Source organism: Motacilla alba, chromosome 5 (genome assembly GCF_015832195.1).
Source record: "Motacilla alba alba isolate MOTALB_02 chromosome 5, Motacilla_alba_V1.0_pri, whole genome shotgun sequence".
Classification (NCBI taxonomy): Eukaryota; Metazoa; Chordata; class Aves; order Passeriformes; family Motacillidae; genus Motacilla; species Motacilla alba.
In genome coordinates this window covers 20,811,879-20,831,467 of record NC_052020.1, presented here as the reverse complement: position 1 = coordinate 20,831,467, position 19,589 = coordinate 20,811,879, and the positions used below count along the sequence as shown (strand labels likewise).

Below are 19,589 nucleotides of genomic sequence, written 5' to 3'. Positions count from 1 at the left end.
ATGAAGCAAAAGGCTTTTCCATAGGGTGTATGCTTAGACCATCTGAGAGCTTAATGACTACTAATATTCCACTGTTATTTTCCCCTGTTTTTGTCTTATAAGGAGGTAATATAATGCCCATTTTACATATGGAACAGAAGTTCAGAACATTTCAGGTTAAAAAATCAGAGCCGTGATACAAGGAGACAAGGATTTCATGCTCTTTGGCACATCCTAACTACCAGCAGCTGAGAGGGATCAGTGCCAGGCTGGCATATTTGACGGTACTTGCAGCAATCAGTGCTCAGCTGGGTGGGGGTAGGTGCAGCTTTCCAGGTGTTGCCTGGGAGGAGTCTTAGGATCTTGTAGTGGTAAGAGGAGTTTGATGCAACACAGAATGTTTTTGGGTTTTGCCCCGCTGTGCCTCTGTGAACTTTTGTATAGATCAGACCTACTAGTAGGGTTGTATTTTTTGGGGAAGGGCTTCTGGCTTTGGGGAAGGTACTTTCTGTGGAAACTGATGAGAAGCACCTGAAGCATCTGAAGGTAGGACTGGTAAGTAATGCGTATGTGAGGTTGTGTTTAAATTGCCTTTATCTGCTGTTACAGGTAATCCAGGATCGGGCCAAATTGATAATAATAATAAATGATGAAGCCAAATTAATAGCAAAGAAAATAAATTTTATTTTCACTACCAATATATGGTCTCTGACAGCCGCAATCAAACAGGGTCAGTGTTGACTTCGGGATCTGCGCTGGGTGAACACAGATCCAACCTCTATCGCATCAGTCCTCCCTCAGTTCACGCATGCCGTCAGGTGAAGCCTGCTTAAATACAGTTTTTATTGCCCGAGGTAAGGTTCCTCCTGTTCCTTTCTTTTCTTCGCATATTTATACAGTCTCTTTTCTCTGTCTTGCTTTGGACAATGCTGTCTCCGGGAGAAGATGAATGTTGATGTTTCGTCCTGTTGGGCAATATCGTCTCTAGGAAGAGATGAATGCTTGGAGGCTGGTTAGGGAGCTCGGCATTGGGATGCGCGTCTCCAATGGCCCGGTCTATCTTAATCTAAGATAGTTATTGGATGCTGATCGTTGGAGTGTTCCCAGATCGCTCCTGAGACCAGCTCCATTTCCTCAGGCGCTACCTCTCTTTTCATGCTAATTTGGCATTCCGGTCTCCTACCATCTGCAATTCCACAATGTGGTGAGGCAGCCCTTCTCTGACTCCTGCGTGTGTTTTTAAACTTTTTAAGGTGATCTCTCACAGGCATTTTACAAACATAATTCATTTCATATACATAATTCTCATAAGCACGAATTATTCGAAGGCATATATCACATCTACCTAATGGAAAATACTGATTATGGAATGATGCATGGAAATGAAAAAGATGGATGTATAAAATTCTCTCTCTTCTTCAGGCATCTGAAGTGACTACACTCAGGGAACATTTGTATGTTTTGCAGCTCTTTTCTGGGGTTAAATAACCTATGTTCAAAGGCTGTGCAAAAGTTTATTATATTTGGTATAATGGGGTACCCAAAATAGCTGTGTGGAAATACCACATGAGAAAACATGTTCACTTTCTGTAAGAGGACACTGTCTGGGTTAATCACTTGGGCAGTGGGGAACTGGTTTCTTCCTAGCTGTGAGTTGCCTTTGTTCTCTAATTTTTAGAGGAGTACTCTAGTCCTTTGGACTTATCTGATGTTTACTGTTTCTTTCCTTTTTATCACTTAGTGCAAATTCAACTTTATGTTCCTGTGCTTTTTGGTCCCTCTCCACCCTCAGTATTTTAGCTGCTTTGGCCTCCACCCTTTGGTGGCCTGGCTGTCGGCTCAAATAACACTCTGTTGAATGTGTGTGAACAGGGTGCATTTAGGTTTTGCACATTTATCTTATAAGTTCATAATGCTTTCAAAGTATGGACACAAATTTTCTGATGCCTGGGAGTGCTGCTTGCTAAAAAAAAAAAAAAAAAAAAAATTCCAGAATCCCAGTATGCTAGAAAAACTCAGTGGATTCGCTGTTACACTGTGCTTAGCAAATCAAAGTAATTTTACTGTAATTTTTACTTTCTAAGGTTTTGGAATTAATTTTTCCAAACGGTTTAGCCTGGAGGAGGTACTTGACAGGAGATGTATAATCCAAAAGTCTACAGTTCTGTAAAATTCTCAACTGTCAATGAGAAAGTATTTCAAAAGTTTTTTACTTTTGTTTAGATTGAATATTATAATCAAATAACTTTCATTATGCATGGTAAAATCAACACCTTTTAAACAGTTTAGTGCATTATCCTTTTGAAAAGGAAAATAAAAATTAATGCTTTTTCATTCTGGTTGTCACCAACAGGTCATTGAACCCTTCAGATTTTATATGGAGCTTATCTATTTGCATGACAATATATGTGGCAGGGTACTTTCCATAATGTGGTTGCAGATTAATTGTAGTTAACAATTGTCGGAACCCAGGACATGCTTCTGACTGCCCTGGATGGCTCGAGACCCTGGCTCAGAGTCAAAGACACCTGTGCCTTTGATTTTTACCCATGGAAAAAATTACCAGCTTTGTGTGAGGATTTACAAGCCACAAGAGTCTGAGTAGAATGATAGTTAATTTATCACAGGGTGAAAAAGTAGAATTTTGGGGTTTTTAGAATGGGGGTTCAAGAGGCAAGATGGAGGAATCTGGGCATGTCCTGTCCTCCTTGTCCTTCTTCTTGTACTCCATCTTCTGCTGTGATGGTGGCACTTTTGGATTGGTTTAGAGTAGAGACAGACTGTCTAACATAGGTGATGGTATTGGAAAATTATTGTAAATAAAGTATATGTAGTTCTTAGTATAAAAAACTAACGCTGCCTCAGGGGCGGTCAGTGTGCCAGACAGACCTCCGCAGGTCAGAAAAAGGATGTTAGATAAGGAAAAATAAACAACCTTGAAAAGCAGTACCGATGCATCTCAGCTTCTTCAGTCACCGGGCTGGGAAAAAGACACTTTGCAACACCTTGGGGTCATCTTGACCTCAGAGACCCCATCAAACAATCTGCTAATACCAAACACAAACACCTGCACAAAATGAATCTGTCTGAACCATTCACACAAGCACTCCTGGGCCTGGGAGAATTTGGTTTTCTTCTCCCAAATAAGGGTACATAAAAGAAAAGAAATTATAGTGCCCTGAGGTGCAAACTCTTGCAAACAATGACCACAAAGGGAGTCTGAGAGAAAAAACTTGCGTGTAAGACCACAAGTGAAAGGACTGCTGTCTTTAAGGGTACTTAAATGCTCTTTTTTCTGAGACCAATAAGAAAGAAAAAAGCAAGCTGGCCTTAAATCCAAAATGATCTCTTATTTGTAAGCTTAACATTTAGCACAAGTAAAGCTGTCTTCTGCTGTTGCCCATGGTGATATGTAGGTGTTAGTATAAAGAGGAAAAGAAATTCTTGTGCAAAAAATGTTTCACTGCATGTGAGGGACATGGCTGTAATGGCTGACGAAAATTGATTAATGGGAAAGTGAGTCATGTAAGTCTAACAGCCTCTATCAGCATATGTTTTTGGGGGAATAGAACTCAGTGCTCATGTTGTGGCTCTTAACAGCATTAACTCTGAGATCTTCTAGGCTCTGGAACAGTCTCGCTTGAAAAGTAACAGAGACCCCACGGCTCAAACTTTAAAATTAGACTGCAAGCTGATGAATGTACATTAGAGCGCAGCAACTCAGAGGTACTTGGTTGAGACAGATAGATATCATAGATCTCATTCATTGATCAGCCTAAACATCTAACTATTTTCTTGTTCAGGCTTTCCTCCTTAATGTGCCGGCTTCATTTGTCAGGGAGCACAGGACTAACCCTTAAGGTCTTAAAACTACAGTTGTGTTTTAATAATGTTTAGTTTAATAGTTTAAGCATCTCCATTTTGAAGTGAATGTAGCTTTTATTTTGCAAATTTTGCAGCAGCTGTTGGTATCCTGATTGCTCACAAGCCTTTGTCTCCACTGTGAAGTGAAATGTCTTATTTCAGGCCCAGCTTGGGTTAGGCTACAAAGGACTAAAATGCCATTTTTGAAATTACTTTGATGAGTGAAAGAGCAGGCTTGTTGTCACAAAACTCTCCTCACAAAGACTGAGGTCTTTGTCCTTTCTTTGAATCTTGATTTTTCTTTTTTTTTTGTTTTAATTCACTATACTTTGTGTCTGCAGGCCAGCAAAGTTTAATGACTTAAAGTTTAATGTCAACTTGCACCTTTGTAAATATTCTAAAGCAACTTTGCAAAATACTGTGCAGACAGAAACCTACTAGATGTTTTGAACTTTCCCAATCATCTTGGTAATCTGTTACAGTGTTCTGATAAACACAGAAAGAACACCTTTGTGACCCAAGAGATCTAATTTTAAACTCATCCTAATATTTACTTTGTTTAGCAATGTTAGTCCCACTACTGCTCAAGCTGGTTTGCTGAATTCATGTGCAGACAAGTGAGACTTGAAAGGAAACCTGGAGTTTGGGGCAAGAGGGAAAATGAGTCTCTGGAGAGCAGGAATATTGATGAAACCATACCTCAGGCATTCCTAATTGAAGTCAGAAAACTTGAATCAGTGTAAATAAAAAACTGCTGATGGGCACAAGTGGTGCAGAGAGGTTGGTCAAATCTCCTGGACAATTAAAACATTTGAGAATTGAAATACTGGTCCAAGGTATATATCCAATCCCAGCTTCCAATTTTTCTCTTTTAATTCTTTTTTACCTGAATGTATGCTAAGTTAAAGGTCATGAAAAGAGTTATGACCAAATAAAAAAATCAAATTAAAATATTCTTGCTGCTTAGAAAATAAAAATCTTCTAGGGAACTTAAATATGCTAGTGCAATACCCTGATCTTTTTTTTTTTTATATCAATATTTCTTTAGTACAGGATAAATAAATCCAAGGTGTTTAACTTTAGTAACTTTCATCTTGTTTTGTTAACAGTGATCAGTATTTAAGGCTACCTGTATATGCCAGCAATCCAGATGTTTTTAGCAAGTGCTCAATTATTTGAGAATAAAGTCTAGACTATTACTTTAAGTCTCTTTTCACTAAAAGACATACTGCACACTTCTTGAAACCCATCTCTCTAGAGGAATGAAGAGATACAATGGTCACAGAGAAATGTAAGCAAATGTAGAAAGAATGCTCATGTTAGCTCAGGCTGAGGGTCTGTGTATTGGAGTATTCTCCCTGCAGCAGTAGCTGCTGAAGGACAGAAAGAGGGAAGAAAAAAAAAGTACTTTATCTGCTCTGTTGACCAGGGAGGAAAAAATGTAATTTCCTTTAGAAAGGGAGTAGAACTGTTGTGGGGGAACAGGTATATATCAGAATATAAACAGTTGTGTAAGATTTTATTCTTTGGAGTCTGTGGGCATAGGTTTTTGAGATATATATTTTTTTTTTCATGAGCTGAACTTCTGAAACAGACTTTGTTTTTCATGCTTTCAAACAAGGCTTTAAACTTCTTTTCTTTGAAGGAAGAAAGATAAAGAAACTTTTTTCTTTTTTTACTTCTGATTTTTCATCGAATTGTGGGGTTTTTTGTTTAAGGTATTAGGATTGGAAAATCTGCCTTTAAATAATACCATCCAAATAGCACAAAGACAAGGTGATTATGAGTTGTATTTCAGCATTGCAGAATTAATCTCAAATTACAAGCTTGAAACAGTGAATTAAAGTTTTTATGCCGAAGGTTGGAATCTAATGGTAAGTCTGTTGGAACTAATAATGCCCACAATGTAAGCTACTCAATTTTTCAAAATAGTTGGTTCAGAAAAAGCGAACTGCTACTATATGAAAAGACTGTCTTTATTTTAGGGCAGTATATAGTGAAATATAGTACTTAGTGTGTTTCTCAAGTTCTGAGGAACTCACTTGAGTTGCTTACTAGATTATGGCTGAGTTTAAGATATAAAGCACATGAAGAATCTGTTTGCTGCAGTTTTGCTGTTATACCTTTTCTACGGAGGAAAGGTTTAAGATGATACCTTTATTACTATTACTCATATGTCTATTGCAACAGTAATGCATAGACCCTGAAATACTATTGTCTGTAAGATTCTCGTAATAGCAGAGATCTGTTTACCACTGGTCTTGAATGTAAACTTTGCAAGCATTTCACAAGTTAGCTGGCAATTAATTTTTCTCTTCTCCAAATAATACATTCTCCTGTTTGCTTGTCCACTTTCTTTCACTCTTTTCTCCTGAAAATATTTGTGGTTAATGATAGGCTTCCCAACTCCCAGGACAAAGATCGTTGTGATCACTTTTCCAAAAACCTCAGTGTTGTGCAGTTCAGCTCTGAAGTTTTCTGAAGCCCAGCAGTGGCAGTGGATGCTGGGCTTCCTTAGGAACAGCTGCCACTGCCCTCTAGCAGAGGCAGGAGAAGCTGCATGTGCTGCTTCACAGCACCAGTAGTTTTGAGGCCAATGCGTAAATTTACAGCACCCATTGGATCCTGACTTTGTTAGGACTGCCCAGGCCAAATAGAGGATGAGAAACTGGTATATTTTCCTCTGATGATTGTCACTAGGGTGCTGATCGGGGGTAGTGTGCACTCTGGCAGCTGTAACTGTTCAAACTTCATCAGGCAGAGGTGCCTGGTTGTACTGGGTGCCAGGCTCAGCCTGTCTCCAGGGGCCTCTTGGGTCATCTTTCACCCCTGCTATGGTCTTGCTAATGCTTTCTCAGTATGGAAATCACACTCATAAATATGACTATTAATTCATAAAGGAACTGAAAATTAAGAGGAAACAAGGGAACTGGCTGCAAATAGCATACAGAATTTGGGGTTCACTGAATCAAATGATGCCAATATAATAATAATAATATGAAATATTGCAAAAATATTTGAGGGGCTTTTGGAGGATTTTTCTGTGGCAGCGTGTGTGCTGGGTCAGTACTTTCTCTGTTGAGGGCTTTGCTGAGCAATAAGCTTGTGTTCTTCACTTGTGCTGAATTTCAGAAGTTTTCAGAGGAGTGACATTGATATTAACTGACAGGTCATCAAATTCAGCTGAATGAGGTGAGGGCCAGAGTAAGAGGGAGCTGAAGTCAAGTTTCCTTTTTTTTTTTTTTTTTTTTCCCCCTGGGAGGTGGGATCGGGGAAGGGAGTGGTATAGCTACCTGGTTTATATTGCATTGTAAACTGCCTTTGTTTTAACAAAAATGGGGGAACAAAACCAAAGATGCTTGTAAGACTGTAGTAATCAGAAGACTGATGAGATGGGCCAAGTGCAGTCTGTTTTTGGGAAAAAAAAACCAAACAAAATCAAAAAGCAAGCAAAACCTCTTGAAGTGCAAAGAATGATTTTTCCTTTTGATGTGAAAGTAATTAGCAGGTAGTATGGCTTTAAAAATGACATAAGGACAGGTGAAGTAGGACAAAAGTCCTTGTCTGCACCTTTGGAATTATGAAGAGTATTTGGAAAATTCCAACTTATTTGTGCACAAAATTTAATTTTTTTTCACCCTCTTCTTTAACATGTATTCTGTGTCATGGAAATTAGAATGCAAGTCAGTTTAATTACTTTTGCTGTTGTTCCAGTCCCATGGATTGTAAATATTAGATTTATTAATAGATTTAATTAGCTCTAGAGCTTTTTTAATATACTCAAACAATTCTGACTGCACCTAGAAAAAGGTCATAGAAAAAGCTGTCCACAATGGACTTTGGTCTAGACATGAGGTCTTCCTTATAAAACCGTAGCTGACTAGTTAGAACTATAAATGTTATATCCCTGATGAACTTGCTAATCTGAGAGTAGCAAAATTACTCCTACCACAGTCTTAGAAAACAGAATATGCCATTATCTTCATTAGAATGTGCTCTGGGATTATATGCTCTCCAAGCAGGAAGTGTCAGTGTAGTGCTACGCTCCTGTGGCATTTTGGTCGCTGCATGAGATGGAAAAGGTTAGTGATGAGTGTTGGACTGAGTAGAGCAAAGTCAATATGAAGGGCAGGTAAATGCATCAGGGCTCTCAGCATGAGGAAATGAGTCCAGGCTGCTTATGATAGAAGACTATGGATCTGTGAGTGGCACACTAAAGTGTGCAGAGAACTTCTGTCTCTGACTGTGCAACTCCTTGTGGCACTGATAATTGAAGGTTGGCACAGTGTACTTGGAAAATGCCACCATTTGCTTGCCTTGATCTTATGATGATCAGTGACAGTGACCAACAGAGGGAAAACTTTGGCTAGATGGATCTTCAGTCCAAGCTGCTGTGGCTGCTTGTGTTCCTATGTGGTTAGACATCTTTACATTTGTGGATGAGCAAGAATCCTCTTTAAGATCCACAAGTCAAGAAAACAGCAGCATAAGATGTCATGCAGTGTTTGGGAATAGGATGGTGGGTGAAGAATGGATTGGGTGGAGAAGCAAAATAATTGCAGAAAAGAAAAAACAGTTACAATTTACTAATTCTCTCGTTGGTACAGTGGACTTGTATATAAATAAATTATTTTAGATTTAAATTATACAGCAATTTAAGCTGAAACAGTGAACAAAAGCCCAAGTGGTTATGTGTCATTTGTGAAACAGTGCAGGGCTTCCATCTTCTGAAACCGTGTCCTACATTTCTCTTTCCAGGTACCACAGCCTCCTTCTCATGCTGTGTGGCCTTGCAAGTTCACAGGATGTTAAAACTGCAGGGTTTACTTAACAGTAGTAGAGTTTTATTCCACGTTAGTACTAAATATTACGGCCACAGTGCTTACAGGGATTATGCCCTGTGACATTGCAGTCCTTTGTGCTACAGCAGCAGTAACAACTGCCATGGTCAGTGCATGCAGGCTGCTTTGCCATCTACTCTGTGGTTGGTGTACCTAAAACTCCCCAAAGCACTTCCATCGTGTTCAATTACAGTTTGGTTGCTAAAACTTGTGCTGGTAGCTCTTTCTGTGATATGAAGCACCAAACTCATTTCATCTAGCTCATTCTTTAGGGTGCTCTGTCAAGTGTGTTTGGCTGCTCAGATCCATGAACTGGTTCTTTAACAGTCCCTCATAGTTATAATTTACTGTAGTAATCCCAGAGCTGCTTCTGAGGAATGGTTTATTTTTGCTTTCATGAAGGAGTCTGAAGTGTCATCTGCTGCAAAAAGTTGAAATTATGGATGACAAATGGGACAGCAGCATTTGTATCCTGAACCTGATGCAGAGGGTCTGAGTTACCTGTGGGAAAGCAAAGGCAATATGACTCTTTTCCTATTTCATGAGTGAATTACAGCTAGGACTTGTACTTACCACAGCAGAATACTCAGGTTCATGAACTGATGCAGGTCAGTTATTTAGGCAATACAAGGAAAATCTGTTTTGGTTCTTGGACTGAGAACTATAAACTCATTTCATAAGTGAAAGGTTTTGGCAAAGAAATTCTCACTAAAGGAGGGAATTTTAAGCACCTTCATAAATGCAGTGCTGGATGTCTGCCTCCGCTGACATTCTAATTTTTTCTTTTCCTGCCAGAAGTCTTTTCTTTTCTAAAAATATTTACTTGACTCTGCATATCACTGCCTAATCTAAAGATGGATAATAAAGTGCTGATTTTAAAATCCCACTGGTTCAGGATATAAGAATGACTTTAAAACATTGCTAAAATGATCTGTTTGGAACAAATTTTCTAACTGATTATGTTTTTCTGGTGGTAGTGTGGTTTCTACACTTCCAACCCCCCACTCCCTCCCCCTATAACCACTGCTGCCATCCTAATCTTCTAGACCATTTAGTGCCCTCCTCTTATCCTAAGTAAAATACAATTGCTGGCTCCGATATTCATTAGGTGATAATCCAGATTAATTCAGACTTTGATGTAGAAACAAGTCCTATTTCAGCTGCCAAGAAATCCAGATTGCCCCATGGAAAATGCACACACACATGCACGTACACACATACGCAGGCAGTATGTAGAATGCCTTAAAGAAACTGTAGCTAACCACCTTATTAGTATTCCTCCCTCCTCTGTGTTTCACTTGCAGCAACAGAGGGCTGAGCAAAATGCAGTAGAACAGGGACAGAGACAGAGCTGGCAATCATCTCGGTGCAGGCTGCTGAATGTAGGGGGTGGGGGGGATGCAGCAAAGCAAGATTAATAACCTTGCCATAATCCTGTGCACCCTGGAAGGAGATACCTCCGGTGACTGAGCTGTTCTTGTCTTGATTAATTGGACTGAGTGAATGAGTGGCTGGCAATCCACCTGGTTTGGAGGCAACCCCCTGGTTTTGCTGCTCTCTGAATCCTCTACCCATCTGGGAAGGTAACAGTGAGACATACCATCTGCAGCACACACAGCAGCTATTGGAGGCTACTACTGACAGTTTGCACTACAGTTTTTTGGTGAGCAAGAAGGCAGGTATATTGTACAGTAGGATATTTCTGTGCTCAAGCTACTGAATTTCACAATCTGGTCCTTCAGCAACCCCCTACGCTCCCTTTCCAATTGCCTTTGAGTTCTGGGCTTACTTTTGGCATAGTCTCCTGGACGCATTTTGCTGGGGATAGAAGAGCAGTAAATGGAACCTCTGAAAACTAATTGTTTTGCTTCTGTGTGACTCGAGAAAGAAAAAAGCTTTAAGAATCACATCCACTTTGAGGAATTTAAATTTCTCTCTGAGAAGTTTATAGAGGAACTGTACTAAAGGTAAGTCCAGGGCATTGTCTACCCCTTCTGTTTCCTTGTTTGTTTCCTGCTTGCTTGCTTAAAGTAGGGGAAAAAGGCTAAAACGTTAGCACTGGGTGCATATGGAGTGTGGTGTTTGTAAAGTCTGTGCTTGTAATTTGCATCCCCTTTTTACTTCCTTTTCTGCCTTTTTTTTTCCCTCCTTCCCCTGCCATTTGCACAGTAAAAATGCTTGCAAAATATTAATCTATAGGGCTCCTGGAAAATGTTAGTTAAATAGCACTATAAAGCTCCTTTTATTTCAAAGGTATTAGAATTTCTAGGAAGAGAAATCTTTTTATTAAACAAGCTAAAATATTTGGGAAGTATCTTGAATGGGCAAGAAATATAGCTCGTAGAATATCTTCAATAGAAGCCTCCATATTTTCATAAATCTTGTCTAGTTTTTTTTTCTCTGCATTTCAGTCAGCTCTGGAATGATGAATATGTAAGTACAAAGCTGTTTCTGCTGCTGTTAGCCAAAGGAGAAGGTAGCAAGATAGAAATTTGTGGATTTGTGCATTCACTTACATGAAGTTCATCTGTTTGCTTCTCATTAACCTTTTCAATGCTGATTTCTTTTTTTTTTTTTTTTCCTACAGAATTTATGCAATATGCAGGACCAAACAGTAATAACTCTTATGGTATAAAGTGCCAATCACAAATGGGTTTTTGTGGGCCATTAATTTTTTGGGATGGGGGTGCTACTAAGCACTCAGTGACCAAAGTAAATGCTTCATCCAGCATGGTTCATTGCACTCCAGAATTTCTGGAGATCTGTCAGTTGTATTGCTCTGGTGCTACTCAATATTTAAGCCTGGCACTTTGCCTCCCCCTGCATCCCCTTCCACCAGTGCAGTTTCTACTGTAACAGTAGGACTGTTTTAGCCTTTCCCATCGTTCCATTAAATAATAGAAATAAAATACCATTGCACGGCAATAGAATCAGAGCTCTTGTAGTTGAGCTTTTTTTTTATTGCTGCACTGATAGTACTTAGCATTCCCAAGGAAGTAAGCAAACCATCTGTAAATACGTTTCAAAGATGCTTCATTCTCCAAGTGCAATTGCTAGGTACTCATGACTTTTCAATTATATGAATATGAATGACTAATATTGAAGAATATGATATCCCTTTGAAATACTGCATAGTTGGATCTGTACTGTAAAAAGACAGGGATCAATATAGAGTTCTACTGAGTAACCAGATGTTCAGGGTCTTCTATATGTGTGTGTGCAAAGAAAAGGGGAATTTCATCAGATTTGTGAATACAAGGACACATCAGATAGGATGATCTGTTTGGTACAAAGAAGTATAATGACCCTTGCAATAGATCCTGTGTTGTAAAGCTAAAAACTTAATGAAAAGGCTCTGCTTCAGAGTAATCAAATCACTTCATATTATTGCATCCTGTCAGTCATTCCCTCTATTTCCCACTGGCTTTGCATAATAGCTTTAAAGATGGATTAAGGAAGAAAGGAGAACTGGTTATAGGTGTGTTTCCCCTCATTTTCTGGAAGTGATGCTTCTGTGTTGCATGTACATTTACTGTATATGATTATGACAACCAGATCTCTTTCTGGGCAGGATGCAGTTTTCCGTAGTTTTCCCACATTGTACTTTGCTCAAGCCCCAGCTGCGTGTTGCATCGGAATCTTATTTCACCAGGCAATAAGCTGTGTTTTAACTATGGGAACAGACTCTGTGTAATGAGGGCCAAAAAAACAGTGTGTGTGAGAAGAGCTGACAACTCATGAGTTTTAGAGCCTTCCCCTGGTTTTAGAATTGAAGTATCGAATGAGACTATCAAAGCAGAGGTGTTGACTGGATGAAAGGAGGGGACAAATGTTCAGCCTGGAGATGAAACCTTCATGTTCTGGCGAAAAAGACGACACATTTTTCTTCACTTCATTTCTGTATATTCTGATACATAGGATAAAATTTAGTAGTGTTGTCTTAAACTGAGTGGAAGAGCAATAGGCTGTATGCTGGAAAAGAAGTATGTCATCACTCTTTATGGTGTCCAGCTGTTATTAATCATCTGTTTTTATGTAGTCATGCTTTTTCATTATCTCCTTATTTCAGACTAAAGCAAATGCTGGTTATTTGGCATTTTAACAGGCTAACTGAAGAGGAAACATGCTTCTTTTCCCATGTTCCTCCACTTGTGTTGGCTTAGTAGATTTTCATTAGAACTTTTCTGGAATTTTGCTTCTGATTTCTTAATTATACTGTCACACTTGCTATTTTTGGTGATGTTTTGGTATCTCTTATACATGATATTTTATGTAACATAACATGTTATTGCAAGATCAATTTTGTTTTCTAATACTATTGTTATTCTCATGGTAAGAGTGGAAATTATTAATACTCAGTTTTAGCAGGTTTTATGTGGGAACAGGCTTTAGCACCAGTTGGACCATGTGGGGGTTTTTTGTTCTTAAAAAACCCAAATCAGTAGTCAAATCTATAAAAGGAATATTGTTTCATTTTAGTGATCCTTGAATTTAAATTGCATTTCATAGTGTAATGCCCCATATGTCTTTAGTCTCACCTAATGTGTAAAATGCTTTCTCCTCTGTACCCTTTGGCTGCCTGTGTGAACTCAATCCACTATGCTTTGTGTATCTTGCTGGAATATGACAGGAAGGCCTGCACAGGTCTTGCAGTAAGTGTGTCATAAGTAAAGTGTCTCAATAGGAGTATGGTTACAGTGAGGTTCTCATGAACTGGATTGTCTAAATGTTGTTTTAAGAATAAGTGGAAGATAACGGGGATTTCCTTTTCACTTAGTTCCAGTTAATTGAGCAGCTTCCTTTTCTTGTTGCTGAAGTCAGCCAACCAGGCAATAACCTTCTCCAGCACATGTTTCTGTGTTTCTGAGACCCAGGGTACTTTACACATGAATTCTTTCTTTCTTCTGGAACAAGCTGGGCTGACAACTGGTAAGGCACTCTTAAAGCACTGCAGTGGCATTAGAAGTAAGGGGAGGATGGGAGAGAGGAGATGTACCAGCAATTCCAGGACTTAAACCAAAAGAACAAGTTCTGTGGGAAGGCAGAACACATCATTTTGATTGCTGACTCACTGTGTTGATCTGCAATATTATCTTACACTAATGTGATGACACTAGCCTGGTTTTGAAATAAGGAGGCAGAAGAGTAGTTTTTCAGGAACACATTGCTTATGAATGTGTACTACTTTGACAAATATTCTGATCCCTGGAAATTCATGCAGATGGACTTTGGGTTCTTAACTCTTTTTAAAAGAATAAATAGTAAGTAAAATTTACTTTTTTCCACTTGAAGAAAAATGAAGTTACAAATACATCTTTTGAATTGACAAGTTAGGTGAATGAAGTAAATTACATTCCACCACCACCCCACCCCCCCCCGCCCTCTTCTCCCTTCCCACTTTCTCTTTTACTCTCCTTCCAGTTTATTTTCATTTTGTGTCAAAGGATAAGGTTTAGGAGTGAAGGAGACACCAAAATTCCTTTTTCAAGGCTAGCAAGACTGCATGGTAGGTAATATGCTGCTTAAGAGTCTTGAATCTAAACCAAATTAATTGTAATTTCTAAAACCAATTTCTGCTTTCCTAGTTGGAAGTGTGAAACTGAAGTTTATTTGGGAGATTTGTTTAATTTTTTAGCTTGATAAAAAGACAGTTAATTGGGTTGTTTAGGGAAGACACCCATTGTGGTGCTATTTGTCTTCTCACAGATTGAGGTAGTGAAGAAGGCATCCTTCAATAGTAAGTGTTCCTTATACTTTTTTAAATTAGTGTGGAAGTGCATGTACTTTTGAATTGTATAACAAAAATTTTTAAAATTAGAAAATATGTTTATTTAGACATTATAACTTTCAGGAGTGGCCCAAAAAAGTAGTGTTGAGAGCATGGTATATATACGGGTGGCAATCTGCTTCCAGAGGTTGTTCTCAGATTGCTCAGGTAGTGTTGGTGAAATTCTCAAAGTGAAGATCAAATGACCCAGTGGTATGCTGAGTTTTCTACAGCCATTTCTTATTGCCAAGGAGGAAACTTAGTATTTTGGTGTTCTCACAATCTGCAAGATGCTGCTGGGTAAGAGCTCTTGCTGCCAAACTTAGAGTGGTTACATAAGGTAGAAGCCTATTGATCCTGGGGGAGGATGGTGGGCAGAGATTTCTTCAGAAACTGGAGACTTTCTCAGAACAGATACTGCAGAGGCAGAACTGTACCAAGAAATCTAGGTCTCTTCTCAGTGTGTATTGAAGAAACTTTTTGCACAGACAATTGTTTTGTAATTTGCCAAATTTTTTTTACTCAACTGGCCATCAGTAGTAAGTACTCCTTGTATTCTGTGCCTTGCAGAGGTGAAAAGAAAGGTGTTAAACAAAAACATGCTAAAATGAAGCTCATAACTGCAGATGTGAAGGGCTTCTCTTTCACGCATTTTTTTACATATCATTGAGCTTGTGGCCTGTGGCCAGCAGATTTTTCCATGAGGCCCATTCCAATCTCTTTGGTAATTTTAGATGTTGTTTTGGTAGGTTAAATTTATGTCAAGGACCCATGAAGTCCAGCATGTACTAGTAACTACAGAATAAGATCTAGTGCTGTTGTCTGTCCTGCTTACAAAAGTAAGAACAGACTTATATCAGTGTCTGTTTAACTTCTCTGAAATAGCTGATTTAGTATGGAGGAAAGATGACAAGTGCAGTGGGAGGGCAGTAACTGTCTTTTGGAAATGTTTGCTTAATTTCATTAAACTTCCTGCAGGAGCATTAGAGGCCCTCTCTCTTGTTTATTTGTAGGAGAAAATGCAACATGGGGCTATCAAGGAGTGGGCATGTTTTTTTGCAGAATCTTTGTTTGCTTTTTGAAGTTTGTCTACCAGTGTATAAACTTTACTGTCTTTTCTGGTGTCCCGAAAATAAATTGGCAAATGAGAAAGAACAGCAATGCTTCTATACTAGTTATGATGCATCATTAGATTAATAAATACATTATAGACAACACTTTGGTATGATTATGTAAATCTAGGGATGGCACCTCTTCATCTGTGTGGTTTCCCCCTCACCACTTACTGCTCATCAGTTAAACATTCTTGAAAGCTTCATTAGTAGTTAGTAGTTGAAGGGACAAAATGAAGGTGAATGTTCTGAGGGTTAGGCCTTTCTACAGAGGATCTCATGTTGGGGCTGCATTCATTTCAACCTATTTTTCATTTTGTCTGGAGTCACCCACAGGGGTGCATTTCATATAAACCAATAAATTTTCACTCCCCTTTTCACTATACCTGAGAAGAAAATTATGCATGTTGAAACTTAATGATCTCCCTACTTAAAACCTGCAAGAGTAGGTGCCTTCTGCAAAGCAGAAAGTTCAATAGGAAAACTGGAGAGAAAAGGGTGGGATAAGATGAACTCAGAGATTACCTTGAAGGCAAAAGTAATTTCCTATTTTTGCAAGAATAGAAACAGGGATTGCATTGTTCAGACTGCATGTGGAAGAAAGTTTTAATTTTGCATGCAAAATGTATTTTGGCAGTTTGGCTGGGAAAAAATGGGTTGTAGAGTGTTCTTTTAAACTTTTCAAGCATATACTTCAGAAATAAGTCAGGTCTCAAGTCTCCGTTTTTATTTTGAATAACGCTACTAGCAGGAGTGGCATTATGAAAACTCCATAAGGGATTTGGAGCTCTCTTGAAAAAAAGCTTTGAAAACTTAAGGCTTGGATTTGTCTAGGAAATTTGAGCTACAGTTCCTTAAATGAAAGAAAATATATTAAGTAAAAACAAAACTCAAGTCATAACAGAACTTCGCGGAAGTGCTGCCCTACCAAAGACTCTTCAGTTACTGTATTGCAATTGGGTTGTAAATATTTAAGTTTTGTTCTGTATCTGTTCAGATATGCAATCATTCGTCTCATTATCTAAAAATAGTTAAGATCAGTTGAATTACTGAGCACACAGAGGTAATTTACTAAGTAGGTATGCAAGAGCCTAAGTATCCAGAAATGGGTTCAAATCAAGTGACCAATACATTGAAAATTTGTATCATGTAATAGAACTGAATGGGTAGGTATTTTCATTACTGGAAAAGAAAGTGTTGTGATTTCTGGAGATCATGAACTAGACCTCAGAATATTTGACAACAGCAGTTTTTATGTAATCAGCCAGGTCTTGAAAAATATATACCACAAGTGTGAGAACTTTGACCCTCTTCAGAAACTAAAAAATTATGAATAGCTTTATATTATCAGCTCTAGAATATGCAGAGGAATGTGGCTGAGTTAATGTATGGCTGGATACATGCAACCTGTGTCATCAGGAAGTAAACATTTTTCTTTCTGCTCTTCATGTTTCATATGATACCTGTTCCACATGGTTTTTTGCAGGGGTGCTTGCAGTGGAGTGGGCTGTGTATGGTAGCATTGCTCAGAGACATTTCTTGTTTCCCTGTGACTCGCAGGACTGTGTCCGTGCTCTTTACTGGAGAGCAAAGTGGCTTCGGGGAGCAAGGTTTGCCCTGGTTCTCCTTGGCTCTTTCCTGCCCTGCAACTAGCATGTGATTTAGATGAGTGGAAAGGGAGAGAGAGTGTAGTCTGAATTGTGAGCTTTCCTTTTCCTCCTTTGTCATTGGTATTCAAGGCTTGCTGTAGTAACCCGATGCCCTCCTTTTACAGAAGTCACAACCCTTTCAGACCACAAAAGAACCCTTCAGACCGGGATTCCCTTGACAATCAGCTTTATAGTTTAAGCAGCTTTATGCAATACTGACAACAGTGACAGTTGAGAGAGGTAACTAGGAGACTTCTTGTATTATAAAGACTTGGCTTGGGAGTGTGTGCTTAAGGGTCTTAAGCTGCCTAAAAGAGTCTCTTAATCTGCCTTAATTCTTCTTATTATATTCTTTTTCTGAAGTAGGCGGAGATGCACAATCTTTCTTTTCATTTAGATGAAAAGAGAAGTTCCACACCTGTCTCATTGCACATTATATTTTTATATGATTTATATGTTCTTCTAGACATATTTACAGAATGTAGAAAGAAAGGAGAAAAGGAGGAGTCTGTCCAAAAAACTTATTTTTATATACGGTATTTTCCCATTTGAAATCAAAGCTTCCCTTTGAATCATGAACATTTCAATATTTTTTCCATCTGGAATGTATTGGAAGATTCTGAGGTCTGGCGGTGGAGAAGAGTATCCTGCTTATCTCTTATCTTTCTGTGACATAAACCTACTTCTCTGTCTGGGAATGGGCCAACTTGAAATGTTTATGTTGGTATCAGCAGGAAACAAACTTTCCCAGAACCGCCATTTTCTTTATGGTTTTGGATATGGGAAGGGAGAATGGAGGAGAACACAGGACAGCCTATAAAGTCATGGCCTTGATATTCAGCCTATAAAGTCACTGCTCTGATATTCATAAATGTTTAGTTTGCTGGTAGAAATATATTTTGTTATTATTGAGGGACGACAAAAGCCATGACTTGCCAAAATATTCTTTCTAGATCTATGAATATTTAGAAAAATACCATTAATTTCTGAATGTAACATGAGTAATTATTTCCTAAGTTTACTTTGTCCTAATTTAATGTCTATTATACAATGAGACTACTCTCTTTCTTTTAAGCAGAAACCTCACTTTTAACAGTTAAAATCTTTTATTTCTGAACGTTGCTGCTGGTTGTCTTTCTTTCCATGTTGTTTAACTGTAATTGGTGTACTAGAAGGCTCTTTCCATGGTCTTGTCCAGGCCCTCAGGCAATGGAAATGAGTAGGTACTTCCAATAAGGATATCCGTTTATGAGACTAGACATTTGACCTCCAGTTGTTCTACAAATTATTGTCTAAATAGTACTTTTCAAATGTAGGTGCATATCTGAAGTCACTTCAGGCTGAGACCTGTTTAATTATTTAAGCCTAGTGGTGAGCACTACAAGAAGCTGTGGAGAAAAGGTCACTGGAGCAAGAAGAGCATGTCTTCTACAAAAGGCCCTGATGTTCCACTTGATTTTAGTAGGATAAATACACAGACACTAGGAAACATTAAGAATTTAAGGTTACATGGGCTTTTTACCATTGTTAGTAATGGGACTGGAAATTGCCTTTTGTTAGTGTAATACTGTTTGAATTTTTAATATTACAAAGCCAAAGAAGTACTTTAATTGTTTCCTTTTCTGAAACAAATCATGAATATGCTCCTACAGGAAAAGTGTTTGGAGCAAGACTGTTAGTGTAATACTATGGTGGTTTGGTGTTCATTTAACATCACATCTTAAAGGCTGCTACTTGAGCTGTTGGGATTTTTTTCAGTTCTCTAGAGCCTCAATTTTATGATTTGATGTTATCATTGAGAAGGAGTTTATGTGTGGATGATATGAGATGAAACTAATGTGTTTTGTCCTTGCTTTTGTCCCACGTTGGAAGTCTGTTAGATTCTGTTGGTTTGGTAGACAAAAGAAAAAAACTACATCTCAATTGTCTCATTTCCCTATCCATTAGACATGATAATCCCAATAGTACTGAAAAAATGCACTGCCTTTAAATCTAGGCTAGTGCTCTAGTCCTTTTAGAGGGAGCAGGCTCTTTTTCTGTGCCTGTTGACATTAACATAGTTCATGTGGGTATAAAAAAAGTCTAGGAAAAAATAGTCTTATTTGATCTACTACAGTTGTATGTAGCTACTTTGTGATCTGTCTTACTTGCTTTTGCTTTCTCTGTGACCAGTTTTCCTGTAGGGTAAAGAGTGTACAGATTTATGTACTGTATAGACTGCTAAAACTGTTATTGAGCGATTGCGTTATGCTGGTAAATTGCTCCCCAGTGCATGGTTACTACCCCTCAGGACAAAAATGAGAAGCTTCCCTGCCACCACCTTGTGTCCTTCTGACACTATTTCTGATTAACTTGCATTCTCTGCATTGCAGTAACA

The 19,589-nt window shown here is 38.5% G+C and overlaps 1 protein-coding gene across 9 annotated transcripts in view; it reads left to right on the top strand.

Moving 5' to 3' along the window:
• Positions 1–10,002: 10,002 nt before the first annotated feature.
• Positions 10,003–19,589, top strand: part of LRRC4C (leucine rich repeat containing 4C) — a 485,253-nt gene continuing 475,666 nt past the window's right edge. For all 9 annotated transcript variants that reach the window (XM_038137123.1, XM_038137121.1, XM_038137117.1 and 6 more), the window contains exon 1: positions 10,003–10,651. The gene's annotated coding sequence lies outside the window, so the exon portion shown is untranslated. The remainder of the gene's footprint in view (positions 10,652–19,589) is intronic.